We start from the raw sequence: 19,517 nt of genomic DNA on the forward strand, positions 1-19,517 counted from the left end.
AATTGTTTTCAGGATTTAATTTTTAATATTCAAAATAAATTGTACAGAGGGGACAGACCACGAAACAAGACTCAACTGATTTTTTTTCTCAATTGCAGAAGCTCAGTAAATGTTGAATAAGTGACTCAATCTCAAATTTACTGTTGAGGAAACATATTCAAGGAAATGAGAGAGTCAGTTCCTAGGTAGGTTGATAAGAAGTCCAGGGTCCCCGAGGAGGAGGAGGAGGAGGAGGAGGAGGAGGAGGAGGAGGAGGAGGAGGAGGAGGAGGAGGAGGAGGAGGAGGAGGAGGAGGAGGAGGAGGAGGAGGGCCCTTGACAAGGAGACAGGGGTCTGGGATTATCAAGGAGGAGAAAAAGACATACTTTTTTTTCTACATTGTTTTGTCTTAGTCAGTATAACAATGTATCTTGCTTGAGGACATGTTTTTCCTTAACAAGAATCTTCTGAATAATCTTGTTATCTTAAGATAACATTTTATATATATACATATGTGTGTGTGTGTATATATATACAATGTATATATATACACACACACACACAATGTTATCATATGTATATAACAACATATATTGTGGGAGTGGAGTCTCATAAGGCCTTTCTATTATTAGTTGAATCTTGTTAATTTAAGAAGTATGATGTGGGATTGGGTCTGGTAAAGGTATATAAGGCCCTCATAAGACTAGTGATGGGGGCACTCTCCGTTCCCCTTATGTCTCTGTCAGAAGCTTTCTCTGTCTCTTTTTCACTTTAATAAAACTCTGAAGCTCTTGAGTGATCAAGCCTGGTCCCTGGTCCCGAAGCTAAATCTTCTTCAGAGATCATGAATCCGACATCATTCACCTTAAGCTGTCAGAAGTTCCTTACATTGGGGCAACACTGGCCAGTTAATAAGTGGTACAGCCTCATTGAAATATAGCATTTTCTGGTTTCAAATCTCTTTCTTTCTCAAAGCACTGTGTTTCTCCACGGTGTCCACCTGGGAGAGAATGAGGGGTGGCGATTAGAGCACTGAGTTTAGAGTCTGATGTCTGTAACTCTGGGCTCCATTCTTGATCCACAGATGAGAAGCTCATTGATCTTCTCCATTTCTCTTGTCTCCCTTTCTGCAAATGTTTGTCCTGCAAAAGTCATGAGGCATTAAAACCACTTCATAACATTTAAATATAATATTTAGTTGAGATATTATTTTTGAACAAGTACTGTAGAAATGCCCTTTTTGTTCCCTGCATGTAATTAGTAAAACAGCCACTTCGACAGATTTGTACCTGAAATCCGGTATTTATTTTGGCCTTTCTCCTGCCAGTTATTTGTGCCCAAACTTGTTTTGACTAGCTGCATTACATGGACACCAAAGGGTCTCATAATTGGCTTTGCTTCTGGAGCATCACTGAAAACAGAGTCTCTGAAGTGTGATGTGCGGAGGAGCTGCCTCAGAATCACTTGGGGAGCAGGTTGTGATGGACCCTAAGGTCTGTATCAAGAGAAACTCCCAGGTGGTAGATAGTGGGCTTCTTAACCTTCCCAAGTGAATGCTGTTGTTTTTCAGTCACTCAGTGTTTCTGACTCTTTGTGACCCCATAGACTGCAGTGCACCAGCCTTCCCTGTCCTTCACTTCCTCCCAGACTTTGCTCAAACTCATGTCCATTGACTGGATGATGCCATCCAATCATCTCATCCTCTGTCATCCCCTTCTCCTGCCTTCAATCTTTCCCAGCATCAGGGTCTTTTCCAGTGACTCAGTTCTTCGCATCAGGTGGCCAAAGTATTGGAGCTTCAGCTTCAATATCAGTTCTTTCAATGAATATTCCGGACTGATTTCCCATAGGATTGACTGGTTTGAGCTTCTTGCTGTCCAAGGGACTCTGAAGAGTCTTTTCCAGCACCACAGTTTAAAAGCATCAATTCTTTGGCGTTCAGTCTTCTTTATGGTCCAACTCACAGTTGTGAGAGTTTATGAGGTTCCCATGGTGTCAACAGGTTGACACGAGTCAGGCATCTTGTCCGCAGCAAACATTTGGAGTCCCTTCACTACTTCTGATGTTGAGGATAAGAGGCACCATCCTCCTCTCTCCTGGTGACCAGCAGCCTTGGACCCTGAGTCTAGGCAGGAGCCAGGATGCCCTAACTCAGAGGCCACCTTGCAGGGTCTCGAGCAACATCCCTAGAAGTGTGGAGTTAAACACCAGGTCCCCTCTCCAAATACATAGTGAAGGGGAAAGGGGCCAGGAGTGTATGAGTGTGTGGGGGGTGGAATGCAGAGATGAAGCTGACTTGAGCCAAGAGTCACTGAAGAGTGGACTCCAGGATAAGGAGGGTTCTGTCAGGATTCAGATTGAGGTGTGTTAAGCACCACAATTGAAAAGAGACTTTCAATTTCTAGACTATGAGGCTAGAAGATATTGTACTTAGAAGATAATATAGTCCCTTTTCTGCATATCCTTCTAAAGTCTCTATGGTCCACATATCAGATCAGATCAGATCAGATCGGTCAGTCATGTCCTACTCTTTGCGACCCCATGAATCGCAGCACGCCAGGCCTCCCTGTCCATCACCAACTCCCGGAGTTCACTCAGACTCATGTCCATCGAGTCAGTGATACCATCCAGCCATCTCATCCTCTGTCGTCCCCTTCTCCTCTTGCCCCCAATCCCTCCCAGCATCAAAGTCTTTTCCAATGATTCAACTCTTCGCGTGAGGTGGCCAAAGTACTGGAGTTTCAGCTTTAGCATCATTCCTTCCAAAGAAATCCCAGGGCTGATCTCCTTCAGAATGGACTGGTTGGATCTCCTTGCAGTCCAAGGGACTCTCAGGAGTCTTCTCCAACACCACAGCTCAAAAGCATCAATTCTTTGGTGCTCAGCCTTCTTCACAGTCCAACTCTCACATCCATACATGACCACAGGAAAAACCATAGCCTTGACTAGATGGACCTTTGTCAGCAAAGTAATGTCTCTGCTTTTGAATATGATATCTAGGTTGATCATAACTTTCCTTCCAAGGAGTAAGCGTCTTTTAATTTCATGGCTGCAATCACCATCTGCAGTGATTTTGGAGCCCAGGAAAATAAAGTCTGACACTGTTTCCACTGTTTCCCCATCTATTTTCCATGAAGTGATGGGACCAGATGCCATGATCTTCGTTTTCTGAATGTTGAGCTTTAAGCCAACTTTTTCACTCTCCACTTTCACTTTCATCAAGAGGCTTTTGAGTTCCTCTTCACTTTCTGCCATAAGGGTGGTGTCATCTGCATATCTGAGGTTATTGATATTTCTCCCAGCAATCTTGATTCCAGCTTGTGTTTCTTCCAGTTCAGCGTTTCTCATGATGTACTCTGCATATAAGTTAAATAAACAGGGTGACAATATACAGCCTTGATGTACTCCTTTTCCTATTTGGAACCAGTCTGTTGTTCCATGTCCAGTTCTAACTGTTGCATATAATAATCCACATATTTCTTAATATTCAGATCAAGTAATAAAGTGTGAGATTAACTCTGACATGAAATTTCATCGTCTATATTTTGCTTTAAATTATATTTTGAATGCAGTTCCATGCGAACATTTTTTTCCTCAGTAACCTATGTTCAAGTGACTTCAGATGAAGTGATTTCAGATAATTTCTTGGGTCAAAACTCTACTTTGAGAAGAGTTGGGTTATTTTTCACTTTATTTTTGCTATTGTAATAGGTATGTGAAGAATATTGTCCAAATCTTTGCATATATTACTGAATATTTATCTAGTAGAAATTCATTAGAAATACAATCATTGTCAAAATATACTTAAAGATTTTTGATGTGTCTGTGTGCCTGCTAAGTCACTTCAGTCGTGTCCAACTTTTTTTGACCCTACAGTCCTGCCAGGCTCCTCTGTCCGTGGTATTCTCCAGACAAGGACACTGGAGTGGGTAGCCATGTCCTCCAGGGGATCTTTCTGACCTAGGGATCAAACCTGCATCTCTTACATCTTCTGCATTGGCAGTTTTCTTTTTTTTTTTTTTTTAACCACTAGTGCCACCTGGGAAGCCCAAAGATTTTTGATACTTACTTCCAAATAACTTTCCCCAAACAAGTTTTGCTAGTTTTACAAGTCATCAGCAGCACAAGTCACTGTTAGCTGTGGGTCAGAGAACCTGCATCGCCTGGGAGTTTCTTGGAAACAGTCTCTCCTCCCACCTGGACCTCCTGAATTAGAGTCTGCATTTCAGTGAGATTTCAGAAAGATCTGCACGACTGTGAATTTGGGAAACCACCACATTACACTGCAGCCTCAGCGGCCTTAAGACATTTTCCTTTTTGCTGGAGGGGAAAACAGTCAGGAGACAGAGATGGCGAAAGTTTGATTTCAGGCTGAGGAAGCGGGGTGATATCATCAATCTGAGAATTGCTCACTGGTGTTAGCTGAGTCACCTGTCCAGAAATAGAGCAGGCAGAGCTGAGGTAAGCGGCCGAGGGGGCGTGGGGAGGGGGTGGCCACACCTGTACCTCCTCTAATTCCAGCACCACACTGCTTGGCTCTGAAGTCCAGGAGCAGCTGTGACTCAGATGGACCAGCCTGGGGGATGGATACGGAGGTAGGCTGGCCTCTCTGCTGATGCTCCGCTTTTAGAATTTGTCAATGACTGTGGGCGGCTCTACCAATGACATCACCATTGCCAGGGAATTGAGTTAGTGATCGCTACTAAACAGACATCTGTTCACCCAAGAGTCATATGTTCATACACATGAGGATGACATCATATTTGCATTTGCAGGGCTAAATCATCACATTTGACAACTTCCACTTAATTCCAAAATATGCCTTTTTCGTTGACTATTTTGGAGATAAAATGATGTTATAGGTCAGTGTCCAACTCATAAATGCTGAGGATGACCTGAGAGTCTGGTTAAGATGCAGATTCTGATTTGGTGGCTTTGGAGTGGGGCCTGAGAGTCTTCATTTCAACCAGGCCCCTAGTGTTGTTGGGTATAGATTCTGAAGTGTGTGCTTGTGTGCTTATTTACTCAATCATGTCTGATGCTTTGCAACCCCATGGACTGTAGCCCACCAGGCTTCCATGTCCATGGGATTTCCTAGGCTAGAATACTGCAGTGGGTTGCCATTTCCTTCTCCAGGGGCCCTTTCTGACCCAGGGCTCTAATCGATGTCTCTGCCATCTCCTGCATTGGTAGGTAGATTCTTACCACAGGACCACCTGGGAAGCCTGAAGATCACACCTTGAATAAGGTCCCGTAGATGTACCGAATAGAAATCTTACCTTTTCAAACTTGTGTCACATCATTTAAAATCACTTGTACTTTTAAAAATTTTTATTTATTTTTTAATTGAAGAATAATTGCTTTACAGAATTTTGTTGTTTTCTGTCAAACATCAACGTGAATTAGCCATAGGTGTACATATGTCCCCTTCCTCTTGAACCTCCTTCCCATCTCCCTCCCCATCCCACCCCTCTAGGTTGATGCAGAGCCCCTGTTTGATTCCCCTGAGATATACAGAAATTTTCCATTGCCTATTTATTTTACACATGGTAATGTAAGTTTCCATGGTACTCTCTCCATACAGCTCATTCTCTCCTCCCTTCTCCTCATGTTCATAAGTCTGTTCTCTGTGTTTCTCTACTGCTTCCCTGCAAATAAATTCATCAGTACCATCTCTCTAGATTCTAGATATATGTATTAGTATATGATATTTATCTTTCTCTTTCTGACTTACTTTACTCTGTATAATAGGCTCTAGGTTCATCCACCTCATTAGAACTGACTCAAATGTGTTCCTTTTTATGGCTGAGTAATATTCCATTGTGTACATGTACCACACTTCTTTATCCATTTATCTGTCAATGGACAACTAGGCTGCCTCCATGTTCTAGCTATTGTAACTAGTGCTGCAATGAATACTGGGTATATGTGTTTTTTCAATTTCAGTTTTCTCAGGGTATATGCCTAGGAATGGGTATGGTCCACTCTAGGGTCCTATGGTGGTTTTATTCCTAGTTTTTTAAGGAATCTCCATACTATCTTCCAAAGTGGCTGTATCAATTTACATTCCTACCAACAGTGCAAGAGTGTTCCCTTTTCTCCACACCCTCTCCAGCATTTATTGTTTGTAGACTTTTTGATGATGGCCATTCTGACTGGTATGAGGTGATATCTCATTGTAGTTTTGATTTTCATTTCTCTAATAATGAGCTATGTTGAGCATCTTTTCATGGGTTTGTTAGTCATCTGTATGTCTTCTTTAGAAAAATGTCTGTTTAGGTCTTTTCCCCACTTTTTGAGTGGGTTGTTTGTTTTTCTGGTATTGAGTTGTATGAGTTATTTGTATATTTTGGAAACCAATCTTTTGTCAGTTGCTTCATTTGCTATTATTTTATCCAATTCTGAGGGTTGTCTTTTCATCTTGTTTATAGTTTCCTTTGAGAAGGAAATGGCAACCCACTCCAGTATTCTTGTGTGGAGAATTCCATGGACAGAGGAGCCTGGTGAGCTACAGTCCATGGAATCACAAAGAGTCAGACACAACTGAGTGACTGAATTTTGCTGTGCAAAAGCTTTTAATTCTAATTAGGTCCCACTTGTTTACTTTTATTTTTATTTCCATTACTCCAGGAGGTGGGTCATAAAGGATCTTGCTTTCACTTATTGAGTTATTGATTTGATTTATTGATTTATTTAGAGTGTTCTAGGTTTTCCTCTAAGAGTTTTATAATTTCTGGTCTTACATTTAGGTATTTAATCCATTTTGATTTTATCTTTGTGTACAGTGTTAGAAAGTGTTCTAATTTCATTCTTTTATACGTAGCTGTCCAGTTTTCCCAGCACCACTTATTGAAGATGCTATCTTTGCCCCATTGTATATTCTTGTTTCCCTTGTCAAAACTAAGGTACCTATAGATGCATAGGTTTATTTCTGGGATTTATATCTTGTTTCATTGGTCTATATTTCTGTTTTTGTGCCAGCACCATACTATATAGATGACTGTAGCTTTGTAGTATAATCTGAACTCATTAAGGTTGATTCCTCCAGCTCCATTCTCTTTTCTCCAGACTGTTTTGGCTATTCTGTGTTTCCATATGAATTGTGAAGTTTTCTGTTCTAGTTCTGTGAAAAATGCCATTGCTAGTTTAGTAGGGATCACATTGAATCTGTAGATTGCATTTGGTAGTATAGCCATTTTCACAATATTGATTCCTCCTACCCAGGACCATGGACTATCTCTTCATCTATGTATGTTGTCTTTGATTTCTTTCATCCATGTCTTATAATTTTCTGTATACAGTTCTTCTGTCTCCTTAGGTAGGTTTACTGCTAGATAGTTTGTTCTTTTTGTTGTGGTGATGAATGGGATTGATTCCTTAATTTCTCTTTCTGATATTTCACTGTTAGTATATAGGAATGCAAGTGATTTCTGTGTATTGATTTTGTATCCTGCAGCTTTGCTAAATTCACTGATTAGCTCTAGTAATTTTCTGATAGTATCTTTAGGGTTTTCTATGTATAGTATCACGTCATCTGCAGTGAAGACTTTGCTTCTTCTTTTCTGATCTGGATTCCTTTTATTTCTTTTTATTCTCTGATTTCTGTATCTAGCTAGGACTTGCAATACTATGTTGAGTAATATTGGTTAAAGTGGACACACTCCTCTTGTTCCTGATCTTAGGGGAAATGCTTCCGGTTTTCCACCATTGAGAATAATGCTTGCTGTGCACTTTTTTTGTTGTTGTTTTGTTTTTTATTTTTTAACTTTACAATATTGCATTGGTTTTGCCATATATCAACATGAATCCGCCACAGGTATACATGTGTTCCCCATCCTGAACCCTCCTCCCTCCTCCCTCCCCGTGCCATCCCTCTGGGTCGTCCCAGTGCACCAGCCCTAAGTATCCAGTATCGTGCATCGAACCTGGACTGGTGACTCATCTCATATATGATATTATACGTGTTTCAATGCCATTCTCCCAAATCATCCTACCCTCTCCCTCTCCCACAGAGTCCAAAAGACTTCTATACATCAGTGTCTCTTTTGCTGTCTCGTATACAGGGTTATTGTTACCATCTTTCTAAATTCCATATATAGCATTAGTATACTGTATTGGTGTTTTTCTTTCTGGCTTACTTCACTCTGTATAATAGGCTCCAGTTTCATCCACCTCATTAGAACTGATTCAAATGTATTCTTTTTAATGGCTGAGTAATACTCCATTGTGTATATGTACCACAGCTTTCTTATCCATTCATCTGCTGATGGACATCTAAGCTGCTTCCATGTCCTGGCTATTATAAACAGTGCTGCGATGAACATTGGGGTACACGTCTCTCTTTCCCTTCTGGTTTCCTCAGTGTGTATGCCCAGCAGTGGGATTGCTGGATCATAAGGCAGTTCTATTTCCAGTTTTTTAAGGAATCCCCACACTGTTCTCCATAGTGGCTGTACTAGTTTGCATTCCCACCAACAGTGTAAGAGGGTTCCCTTTTCTCCACACCCTCTCCAGCACTTATCATATATGGCCTTTACTATGTTGAGGTAGGAGAAGGAAGTGGCACCCCACTCCAGTACTCTTGCCTGGAAAATCCCATGGCTGGAGGAGCCTGGAAGGCTGCAGTCCATGGGGTCGCTGAGGTCGGACACGACTGAGTAACTTCACTTTCACTTTTCACTTTCATGCATTGGGGAAGGAAATGGTAACCCACTCCAGTGTTCTTGCCTGGAGAATCCCAGGGATGGGGGAGCCTGGTGGGCTACTGTCTATGGGGTTGCACAGAGTCGGACACGACTGAAGTGACTTAGCAGCAGCAGCAGCATGTTGAGGTAGGTTTCTTCTATGCTCATTTTTTGAATAATTTTAATCATAAATGGGTGCTGAATTTTGTCAAAAGCTTTTTCTACATCTATTGAGATTAGCTGGGATTGCTGGGAGAAATATCTATAATCTCACATATGCAGATGACACCACCCTTATGGTAGAAAGTGAAAGAGAACTAAAAAGCCTCTTGACGAAAGTGAAAGAGGAGAGTGAAAAAGTTGGCTTAAGATCATGGCATCTGATCCCATCATTTCATGGCAAATAGATGGGGAAACAGTGGAAACAGTGGCTGAGTTTATTTTTCTGGGCTCCAAAATCACTGCAGATGGTGATTGCAGTCATGAAATTAAAAGATTCCCCTCCTTGGAAGGGAAGTTGTGACCAACCCAGACAACATATTAAAAAGCAGACACATTACTTTGCCAACAAAGGTCCATCTAGTCAAGGCTATAGTTTTTCCAGTGGTCATGTATGGATGTGAGAGTTGGACTATAAAGAAAGCTGAGTGCTGAAGAATTGATGCTTTTGAACTGTGGTGTTGGAGAAGACTCTTGAGAGTCCCTTGGACTGCAAGGAGATCCAACCAGTCCATCCTAAAGGAGATTAGTCCTGGGTGTTCATTGGAGGGACTGATGTTGAAGATGAATCTCCAATACTTTGGCCACCTCATGCGAAGAGTTGACTCATTGGAAAAGACCCTGATGCTGGGAAAGATTGAGGGTGGGAGGAAAAGGGGACGGCAGAGGATGAGATGGCTAGATGGCATCACCAACTTGACAGACATGGGTTTGGGTGGACTCTGGGAGTTGGTGATGGACAGAGAGGTTTGGCATGCTGTGGTTCATGGGGTCGCAAAGAGTCAGACATGACTGAGCAACTGAACTTAACTGATTGAGATTAGCATATGGTTTTATATTTCAATTTGTCAATATGGTGTATCACATTGATACGCCTTTTTCTCAAGTGCACATGGAACATTCTCCAGAATAGACTACATCTTGGGTCACAAATCAAGCTTTAGTAAATTTAAGAAAATTGAAATTATATGAAGCATCTTTTCTGACCACAGTGCTATGAGACTAGATATTAATTACAAGAAAGAAAAACTGTAAAAACACATACATGGAGATTAAACAATACTTTTCTAAATAATGAACAGATTACTGAAGAAATCAAAAGGGAAATGAAAAAGTTCCTAGAAACAATTGACAATGAAAACACGACAACCCAAAACCTATGGGATGCAGCAAAAGCAATTCTAAGTGGGAATTTCATAGTAATAAAATCCTACCTCAATAAACAAGAAAAACATCAAATAGACAACCTAACTTTACACCTAAAACAACTGGAAAAAGAAGAACAAAGACCCCAAAAATTAGCAGAAAAAAACCATAAAGATCAGAGCAGAAATAAATGAAAAAGAAATGAAAGAATAGTAAAGATTAATAAAATTAAAAGTTGGTTCTTTGAGAAGATAAACCAAATTGACAAACCTTTAGCCAGACTCATCAAGAAAAAAAGCAAGAAGGATCAAATCAACAAAATTAGAAGTGATAAAGGAGTGGTTACAACAGACAGTGCAGAAACACAAAGAATTATGAGACTACTATGAGCAATGATATGGCAATAAAATGGATAATGTGAAAGAAATAGACAGATTCTTAGAAAACTTCAATCTTTCAAGACTGAACCAGGAAGAAATAGAAATTATGGACAACCCAGTTACAAGCACTGAAATTGAAACTGTGATCAAAAATGTCCCAAAAAACAAAAACTCAGGACAAGATGGCTTCATTGGTGAATTCTATCAAACATTTACAGGAGAGCTAATACCTATCCCTCCAAAACTCTTTCAAAAAATTGCAGAGGAAGGAACACTTCCAAACTCATTATATGAGGCCACCATCACCCTGTTACCAAAACTAGACAAAGACAACACACAAAAAAGAAAACCACAAGCCACTGTCACTGATGAACCTAGATGCAAAAATCCTCAACAAAATTCTAGCAAACAGAATTCAACAACACATTAAAGAACTCATACACCATGAACAAATTGGGTTTATTCCAGGGATGTAAGGATTATTCAGTATATGTAAGTCAATCAATGCAATACACCATATTAACAAATTGAAACGTAGACTCGTACTGTTGACAAGTAGATTTGGGTGAATTCTTGACTCTGCACTTCCCAGCTGTGACTTCAGACTTACAAAACTGTCATTTCCCCATTTTGGTCTATGTTATTTGACTGAGATGGCTTCAGTTTCCATGTGCATCTCCCAGTGTAGTAACTACTTCAAGAAATTTGTAAAAATTCAATGGAAGCAAAAAGATCACATCTAGTAGGTATTCAGTTAGTGTCATTAAGGTACATAGGAAATCATGCTATTTTAAAATCGGCCATACAGATCTTCACAGAGAGAGAATTGTCATTGTTTGAAGGAAATACTTTGATAGGTTGCCTTAACTTGTGGAATAAAGATCAGAAAGCAAAGACAAACAGGGGCATTTGTCAAGATTTGGGAGTTGGGGTCAACAGTGGTAAAAGAGAAGCGGGGGTGAAAGTGACCAAATAAAAACAGAGATATGATGGTAGACTGAGTTCATGGAGAAAGCTGCTCAAGAGAAATCCATGACAGATAAGTAGCCAATAGAATGAAGGATAGAGATTTATAATATTCAGTTTTAAATTCACTTCAGAATAAAAGCAAGTCTCCACCAAAATGCTTTTGTTCTTGTATGATCCCCAGAAGTACAGTATTGCAACTCATGTATGTGCTGCTCTTTGCTTATTTGTAAACCTCTTCTGTTTTCCTGAATATTCAATATACTTTGCATTGGATGCCCTAGCCTTGTGTTGGTGGCATTTGGGAGAGGGGAAGAATTTGGCAACTCTCATTATGGAGCAACGCAGTGTGGCATTAAAAAAAAAAAAGCTCACTTGAGAGAGTGAGGTTACAAGGGGGACAGTGTTACAGTGCACATGGATGGAAACTCAAGCTGATTGACATCAATCACATTGTCCTCAGGTTTCTTTTTTCTTCTGTTTTATTCCTTTGAAAACCAACTGAGACTTAAATCATTCTCATATTATCCTATTCATGATATTCTGTACAGTATGATACATGGTTTCATTTCTGTCATACGTTCAGTATCTTGCACTAAATGTCAAATCGATGTTGAAGGTCACTTACTAAATGCACCAACCTATACCTCATCTTTACCACTGAGTCACCTGGGAATCCCACTGGTTTGTATGTTGTCTGAAAAAGCCTGCCATTGGTTTATAATCACTGGGACTGTTTCGACCTGCAGTACTTGTCTCTCCCCATATTTTGGAAGAGTGGTTTTTTTGCAACATCAGTTCTCTGATGAATTTAAGAGAAGTTATCAATTCACTTTTTTCAGCTCTTTTCTTATTGTGTAGGGTGACACAATTTCCAGTTCTCTATTTTGGAGCTGAAACAGGAAGTTCATCAACAATTTTTTTTTTTAATTTATTTGTGTCATTTTTTTTTTCAAAGTAATTTACTTAGAACTCCCTTATAAAACTATTTCAAAGATTCCCTACAGGAAACTAAATATGAAGATAACTATCTGTCAATAATACAGGAAGCAGTCCTTTATTAATTTCTCAGATTGCCAAATCTAGAATAACAATTTCTTAAATATTAGGTCCAAAAGATCCTTAGAGAATCTTTGTTCCAGTGTTTTTCTTGACTTTTCTCAGTTTGTAGATTCCACAGAGATTTCAGCTCATCTGATGTGCTCTTAATAGTCAATGGCATCATCAGCTTAATAGACATGAGTTTGAGGAAACTCTAGGGGATAGTGAAGGACAGGGAAGTCTGGCGCGCTGCAGTCCATGCGGTTGCAGAGTTGGACATGACTTACCAACTGAACAATAGTATGATCAGTTTCAAAAATGGTGTATATGTATGTACATTTCTCTAACTTAACCAGACACGATATTCATTGTCGACAATATATAAACTATGAAATAGATCTTCACGATGCAACAGAACAAAACAGTTGCAGAAGAAAGCTCCAGTGGCTCTAAGGTTCACTTGTGTCTGTTGTGTAGTCCCTAAGATCACTTTCAGGTCAACATCAGTCTCTGTAGTGACCTCCACTCCCAGAATTGCTTGTTTTGTACAGTTAGTCAGGCCTTTGCAGGGGTATGACCCCTCAGTACCTTCGACCTTGTCTCCTACCCCAGGACTCGGAGGAGGAAAGACTCGTGAGGCTGCTGAACCCATCTCGAGGTGTTGGACAACTTGAAGAGGTGAAGAAGACCTGGCACGTGACCCCAGCAGATACACAGTCAATAAAGAGGATCTCTGGACCACAAGGGAGATGATAAGAGACAACGCCATCATTGAGATTCTAACCTGGGGCTTCCAGATACTAATCAGGTGAACTCCATATTAAATCAGCCTGCCTAAAAGATTTTTTCAGTATTTTAACTTTGGAAGACTAAAGAAGCTGGTGCTTCCAGCTACACTTGAAACTGAATTTGCATCCATCTCAATTTCCTTTGAGCCTCTCTGAGTCCATTTGATGCTATTATCCACAGATGGACAAAGCTATTTTCCACAGTTGATTTCACATGTGATTCTGCAAGCTATTTGCCTTTCCACCTCCCTGTAAGCCCGCAGATTATAATTTTCAAATACCCTCAAGTATGTGTTCATTCTCGTGAGCACTGAGTCAGTATCTAAATGCCGAACAGCACCATTTCTGAACAACCATATCTACAGATCTGAGAGGCAGTGATCTGAGGAGAGCCAGCCGTAAGAAGAGTTCCAAAGGTCCTTTTTCTCAGGTTATTTTTCTAAGTAGGTCAGTGGTTTGCAACATATTTGGTAAATAAGAACCACATAAGTGGATCTCCAGGCTTGATCCTCATCCCACAAGTCAGGATCTCTAAAAGTCACCCCCAGGGATTTGTAGTGATGCTTTGTAACATTTGAAACATTTATATTTTTCCTATTCTAGGCAAAATGTGCTATTGTCTTTTCTTTTTTTTACAATTTTTGTTGGAGTACAGTTGCTTTACACTGTTGTGTGAGTTTCTGCTGTGCAGCAAAGTAAGTCAGTTCTACACATACATATATCCAACTGAGCGGCTGAATTGATATATATATCCCCCTTTTTTGGATCTCATTCCCATTTAGGTCACCACAGAGCACTGAGAAGGGATCCCAGTGCTATACAGTAGGTTCTCGGTAGTTGTATACTTTATGCATAGTATCAGTACTGTATACATGCCAATTCCAACCTCCCACTTCGTCCCAACCCCACTTCTTCCTTTGGTACCCATACGTTTGTTCCCTATGTCTGTGTCTCTATTTTTTGCTTTGCAAACAGGTTCATCTGTACCACTTCTAAATGTGCTATTTTCTGCTGAATAGTTTTCCTCTCAAAATGGCAAATATATTTTTCTCTTTATTTCAGTTTTTAGGATTATAATTTTGTTTTCCACCTATATTAGTGACTATCTCCTTTCCAGTTCTTTAAGATCTTCTTCAATTTCTTTCACTAATGTTTTTCAGTTTTTAGTATACAAGTCTTTCACATCCTTGATGGAAGAAGTCTCTGTCTCTGTTTAAATATCTCAAGTTGGGGGAAACTTGCCAACTTCTTATATAATTCTGTTACAGGGCTTCAACATATGGTGATATAATGACATATGAATTTTTGTTAACAGACTTTTTGAGGGAACATGCATGGACACAGGAGTTGAATTTCAAGGGCTCAGAAAATTTCAACTCAATATTGGAAATATTACTCAAGAGGAAACATCAATAAAAGGGAAATGGGAGAAAGAAAATAGTGTGCAGTCTCTGTGTTAATAATGTCCATGGATCATGAATGGACACACACCAACCCAGATATCCATCTATATGAGTGTGTGGCTAGGAATACTTTCTGTTTTAGAAAGAGTGAGCTTATAGAGCCCTCTTCACTCTCTCTAGTGAATTTCTTATTCTCTATAAGTTGATGTTTACCTACTTGTTCAAAAGTCAGCTCTCTTATTAACACATTTTAAAATATGTTTCATTTCTAAACAGAAATATAACTTGAAGTCTGGAATGAAAAATAGGCATCAGTATATTATCGAAGTTGTAGAAATAAGTGAGGCAAAGTGGCCCTGGGCAAAACTTTTAGATGAGTCCAATCAAGCAATCCCAAGGACTCTAGCTTCTAGAACTGCAAAAAAAAAAAAAAAAAGCCAAAAAATTTAAAAGAACTACCTATTTTTATTAATGTTTACTGCTTATGGTAATATAAACAAAAAAAATCATGTAAATATCATGGCAATGAAATTATTGAAAACATATTCAGGCTGAGGGAGGAATTGTTTTTATTAAATTTACACTTTTCTAAAACATTTCATATACAAGTTCTATAAATATCTATAATTGTTAATTACTTAAATCCTAAGTCCAGACTGAACAGAAAGTTTAAGAAAAAAACCTAAGAAGTATTACAGCTAATGTATAAAATCAGTAAAGTGTTAATTAAAAAAATAGCTATTGTTTCAGAGTGGGGAATTGAATTCAATTCTATCTAATCTCAGAAGACTAATTATTATCACTGTTTTTTAAAAATTTTACCAGGTAGGTACCTGCCCCTTACAATTCTTTAAAAGTTTGAGACATGAAGAACAATGCTGATGATTCTGAGATTATAAAGATTTTGTAGTTTTCTAAAGCTCTGATTACTAATTAGCATTGAGATGAAACAACCATCTCTTCTGGGCAGAATCATGAACATTTAATTAGACTCTTATTTGTCAAGAGATAAAGCAATTCTTGTACCAACTTTGGGCTTAGGATATTTTACAAACTTATAATAGATTCAGCCTGGTCAGATGAACAGTGATTGTGGTACTTCAAACTGTTTTGTTATCTGGATAAGTTTATTAGGAAAAAATGCTTATTGTATTTGATTCTGAATTGATAAAAGAGTCAATGACTTGCTTAGTACATTTGAACTAAAATTGAAGTCTATGCAGTCATCTGGTCCAAATTGTGTTGAATATTAATCATCATTAGAGTATTTAACTTGTGATGACATTCTATATAAAAATAATAATATTAACACAACTATCTGTGTTTGACATTAATAAAAAGTCTATCGCTGTCTCTACGGGCATGTTGCTGTGGCCACATAGCAAGCTGGTGTGGTCATGTTTATAAACAAAAATGCACAGGTTTGGTTCATTCAGCTTGGAAAAGGTCTTTCATCAGAGTTGCCAGGAAAGCTTATCCAAGGATTTTTGTATTTTCCTGGAAATGTAGGATGAGAATAATTTGAACATAAACCATTGACATATGTGGGGTTGTCCACTTTTCGGCTTCCCCAATTAGATTATGAACTGTTCTAAGTGAGGTTCCAAGTTCCTTCATATTTGTATTCGTAGGACCCAGTAGCATCAGCCACAAGGTAGGTGCTGAATAGATGTGTCTTAAATGAATGACTAAATTCCAGTACAGGCTAAACAGAACCCAGTCTGCACTGCATGTCCCTACAATACGCTACACTTAGCTCTATCATGGCTCCAATCACAGAGTATAATACTTATCTGTTTTCTTGACAACAAATGCAAAATTGTAGGAGATAGGGCTCTATAGTAAACAGTGTGTATTTCTGGCCCCAGCAGTGTCTGGAACTGAGTGAGCAGCATTCAGTACATGTTTATAGGATAAGCCTATGATTGGAAATTTCACTGTAAACTTTACCATTTGTCTCCTGATGAGGAGGTGATTCATAATAAAAGTATAATAAAAAGATACAATAAATGTTCACCCTGGATGTAGGTCAAACTTTACTGTTTTTTTGCAAGTCTCAATTTTTATTGGAAACTGAACATTTTTGATAAACATTTAGCAACAGTGGATTCTGATGTTTTATCCCTGGGAATTTTTGTTGTTGAATTGTTTAACGTTTTTTGTTTGTTTGTTTGTGTAGTACTTGCCTGGAGTAAATTGATGGAATCCATTCTCCTATGGTGTGTGCCTGCTGCTGTTTCTACTCAGTTTAAAATTATATATTATACCATCCCAGGTGGTTCAGTGGTAAAGAATCCGCCTGCCAATGCAGGAGACACAAGAGATGTGGGTTCAGTCCCTGGGTTGGGTAGATTTGCTGGAGTAGGAAATGGCAACCCACTCCAGTATTCTTGCCTGGGAAATCCGATGGACAGAAGAGCTGGGTGGACTATAACCCTTGAGGTTGCAAAATGTCGGACACAACTGAACACCTAAAGGTGATGAGATGAATATGAATTTTGTTGTTGTTCAATTTTCAGCTGAGTCATGTCCCACTCTTTGCGACCCCATGGGCTGCACCACGTCAGGCTTCCCTGTCCCTCACTATCTCCAGAGTTTACTCAAACTCATGTCTGTTGAGTCGCTGATGCCATCCAACCATCTCATTCTGTCTCCCCCTTCTCTTCCCGCTTTCAATCTTTCCCAGCATCAGGATCTTTTCCAGTGGTCAACTCTTCTCATCAGGTGGCCAAAGTATTGGAACTTCAGTTTCAGCATCAGCCCTTCCAGTGAATAGTCAGGGATGATTTCCTTTAGGATGGACTGATTGGATCTCCTTGCAGTCCAAGGGACTTTCGAGAGTTTTCTCCAACACCACAGTTCAAAAGCATCAATTTTTCAGTGCTCAGACTCTCTTATGGTCCTACTCTCACATCCATATGTGGCTACTGGGAAAACCATAGCTTTGACTATATGGACTTTGTTGGCAAAGTGGTGTCTCTGCTTTTGAATACATTGTCTATATTTGTCATAGCTTTTCTTCCAAGGAGCAAACATCTCTTAATGTCATGGCTGCAGTCACTGTCCATAGTGACCTTGGCTTCCTACGGTCACCAAGTGTGAGTAGCATTTCAATCAGCCAGTCATTACTCTGTTACCCTACAGCTGTCTCATTTCTCAGCTCTCCCTAGTAAGTTTCCAGCCAGTCTGTCAATCTGCTGTTTGCCTGAACCAACCCACAATACTGGGAGCCACTCCTTTTCTCTGTCGGTTGGCCATCAGTATTGCTGTTATCATGGAAGATGCTGTGAGCATTATGTCTTACACACCACATTCAAATCACATCAGGCCCTTCTGGCACTAAAGCTCCTGTCATCCCAAATTGTCCCAACTGGTGGAACCATCCCACTGACCCAAGACCAGACTTCTGCCCGTCTCACACAAAATCCAGCTTTTTTTCATGGATTATCACTTCTTTGCCCAATGTTTGCTTTTGTCAGCGTCCAGAGTCCTGGGAGAAGATTTTTTGCAACATCATTTCTTCACGTAGCAGTTGTTTGTCCAGGTACAACGTCTCTGGATGAGAGGACATGCCTGAGACAGTAGGACCATCCCATCTGATAAGTCCACTTTGGGGAATCATTAAAATTTTAAGATCATCTTCTGATACCATTTTTTAGGAATTAAAAATTGAAATCGAGAGCATGAACTCCCTTGGAAGTTCCACACTTAGGAAGGCAAGAAGGATCTACAAGCTAAATAAGATGATTTTATAAGTGAATATAAATGTATTTTTATTTAGAATTGGAAAGTTAGAGTACATAGTAAGACATGCATTCATAAACTTATACTGTGTAATCTTGGACCCTGATGCCATAGCAAAAATGGCCTCATTCAAGTCAAATCTTTTTCTGAAATAAGCCTGACTTTCAAAATTAATTCATCTGATATTACATTTGTGATTTACTAAGACACACTCTGGTAGGTCATATCAAAATCATTTTATTTTTATGGAGATATCTAAGGTGATAGGGACAATATTTGTATACTTCGGGTGCAGTTACTTTGGCTTGTGAATCGCAGTGCTATTACAACGAGTAGTGCTCAATTGTGTCCAACTCTTTCCAACTCCATGGACTGTAGCCCATCAGGCTCCTCCATCCATGGGATTTCTTGGGCAAGAACACTGGAGTGAGTTGCCATTTCCTCTCCAGGAAATCTTCCCGACCCAGGGTTCAAATTCACAACTTCTCCATCTCCTGCATTGGCCGACAAATTCTTCACCACTGAGCTACCTGGGAAGCCCATAACAAGTAGAGATTTACAGGAAAAATCAAAATAAAATTGTAATCAGAGGTCCTAGGTAGGGGTAAAGATGGAATAAAATGTTCACCAAGTTTCATGACAGCATATTCAGGTACACGCCACAGCTAATCTGCCTGTATAATAGATCAAGCTGTGTAAAGGGAGTTGATGGTACCAAATTTTACCTTTCCTGTGTAATTTATAGGAAAATTTGTTGGCATGCAAATTATAACTTGTCCTGAAAACTTCTTTTACTAATTAAAGCTTGCAGAAGCCAGGGAAGGGCTGAATAATTAGCACAGTGCTGGCATGATTCTTAGTTAAGTGAAGTATTACCAAATTAGATGTCAAGATGGGAGAAAGGACCCACTTACAAACACATTTTAGTTTTTAAACTTTTACTTTTGAAATGTGTTCTGAGGAACGTGGTGCAGAGATATGAGACCATAAAATCTTGGGGTACCAAGAGCCTGCTGGAGCTTGATGGGCTGCAGACAGATTTCCTCTTTCATGGGTATCACAGGGCTTGAAACTACTGGTGATTATCGACAAAGACAGAAGAAAGTGCATGAGAAGCAAATTCTGACACAGAAATCCAAGGCTAGGCCCAAGATGAGAGCCAGTGGC

The sequence above is a fragment of the Bos mutus genome, chromosome 11 (assembly GCF_027580195.1).
Source record: "Bos mutus isolate GX-2022 chromosome 11, NWIPB_WYAK_1.1, whole genome shotgun sequence".
NCBI classification, from domain to species: domain Eukaryota; kingdom Metazoa; phylum Chordata; class Mammalia; order Artiodactyla; family Bovidae; genus Bos; species Bos mutus.